Raw genomic sequence first — 2,500 nt, 5'->3', positions numbered from 1 at the left:
ACCCCCCCCCCACACACACACCAAGATACACCTAAGCCAGTAGGTGGGGGTAACTCAGCTGTCTACCTCTTAATCAAAACCCATGACTGCACAAACAGATCAACGGCCCTCATTCCCCGGAGGCGAAGTAACCCCTGGTTACGGCGGCGATCAGGATCGCTCCGGAGCAGAGGGTGCTGCCCCACGTTGATGAACCTTTGCACATATAATATAAGGACTATGAGAACTGAATCCAACTTACTAGCATTACTTGAGGAACTCTCTTTCATTAAATGGGATGTTGTAGGACTGTGAAGTTAGAAGACTAGATGAAGAACAGAAGATACTAAATGATGGACACGTGCTCTAGTGGAGAGGTAAACCCCAAGGTAGCAAGCAGGAATTAGGGTTAGGTTTTGTAGTTCACAAACGTGGAATTCTATAGTATAAGCGAAAGAGTAGCTTCATTAACAATAAAACTAAACAATAGGTACCACCTAAAGATTGTTCAAGTCTATGCTCCAACCTGCAGCCACAGTGATGAAGAAATAGAGAGCTTCTATATGTTCATTTAGCCAGCGAGAGAGTAATAAAAAACATTTCACAAAAATTATGGGAGATTTTAATGCCAAAATAGGTATAACAACGGAGAAACCGGAGTGGGGATCCACGGACTAGGCACTAGGAATGAGAGGGGACAAATGCTAATCAGTTTTGCGGAGGCTCGATCACTCAATATCATGAATACATTCTTCGAAAAAAGACTAGAACGGAAGTGGACATGGAAGTCGCCATCTGGCATCAAAAACAAAATTGACTTCATAATTTCAAATAGGCGCAATATAGTAAAAATGTGGAAGTTACTAATAAAGTAAATGTTGGCAGCGACCATAGAATGGTCAGAGGCGAAATTAAATTACACCTCAGAAGGGAAAGGAATAAACTCATAAGAAAACCGCAGGCAAATTTAGCTCACTTGAAGACCAGAGCGACAGAATTTAATCTTAACATCCAAATAGATATTCACTTCCCAACAACGAAGATCTCAACTTTGACCAAATCAACAAACAGTTCAGTGACATAATAAAGGAAACTGCACTTAAAGTATGCGGTAAGAACGTCAAGAAAAGCTCCATCAAGCTCTCGATAGAAACTACCCACCTTATGCAAAAACGTAGGGACATGAAAGTATCGTTAAACAGGGACAAAATAGAATTAACTGAACTAACAGAGAAGAGAAGAGATATGTACGGAAATTCAACACTCAAATAATAAATGACACAGTGACCTCAGGTACCAGCATGAAAACAGCTAAAAGGAGACTCGGAGTAGGGAGATATCAAATGTTTGCAATAAAGAAACCAGATGAAGAAGTGACATATAATAAGAATGAAATCATAAGAGTAGTGGAAGACTTTCACAGAGATCTATACAACTCAAATGAACAGCCATGGATAGAAGCGAACGCGGCTACTAGAAACGTACCTAATATCACAACAAAAGAAATAAAATGAGCGCTTAAAGGCATGAAGAGAGGGAAAACACCAGGGAAAGACATAATTAGTATAGACCTTATAATAGATGTAGGAGAAATTGCAACAGTGAAACTAACTACACTAACTACCGACTCATAAGCCTCTTTTCAGTTACTTACAAACTGTACATAAAAGTCATCACAACTCGCATCTCTGACAGTTTGGATCCTAACCAGCCTAGAGGACAGGCAGGCTTCTGCAGTGGATTCTCAACAACAGACCACATCCACACGCTCACCCAAATAAGAGAAACAATAAACGAACATAGGAAACCCCTGTGTATTGCATTCATCGATTACGAAAAGACATTTGACTCAAGCTCCACACAGAAACCGATAAAATACCAAGTAAAAAAAAGGTGATAGACGGAGCGATACCATCTCACCAAAACTTGCCTTGACGAAATATTCAAGAAGCTAGAATGGAACGGAAAGGGTATCAAAATAGATTTGCAGATGATATTGTTCTCCTCAGAGAATCTGCAGATGAAATACATCAACTAATATACAATCTGAATAGAGAAAGTCTGAAAGTCGGACTTAGGATGAACAAGAAAATTACTAAGATCATGTTCAGCAGTAGAGTTCAGTTCGAACAGATGCAAGTACAAGGCGAAGCACAACAGGTAGTGGACAAGTATATATACCTAAGGCAACTTGTACAGACAAGCACATGTAGCGAAGAGGAAATTAAGTGACGCATCAGTCTAGGCTGGAGTGCCTTCGGCAGACACAGCAGCATACTAAAAGGATCCTTGCCATTATGTAAAAAGAAAAGTTATTAACCAATGCGTCCTCCCAGTTATGACCTATGGATCAGAGACATTGACTACAACCTACAAACCTTTTCTTACTGGAGAGGAAACTAATAAGTGCCAAGAGAGGGATGGAAAGGTTGATACTGAGAATTAGCTTAAGAGATCGGATGAGGGCGACGTGGATCAGCAAGATATAATTGTGAACATCAAAAAGAAAAAAGCAATGGGC

This window comes from Penaeus monodon, chromosome 16 (assembly GCF_015228065.2).
Source record: "Penaeus monodon isolate SGIC_2016 chromosome 16, NSTDA_Pmon_1, whole genome shotgun sequence".
Lineage (NCBI taxonomy): Eukaryota > Metazoa > Arthropoda > Malacostraca > Decapoda > Penaeidae > Penaeus > Penaeus monodon.
Note: the sequence above shows the minus strand (reverse complement) of the source record.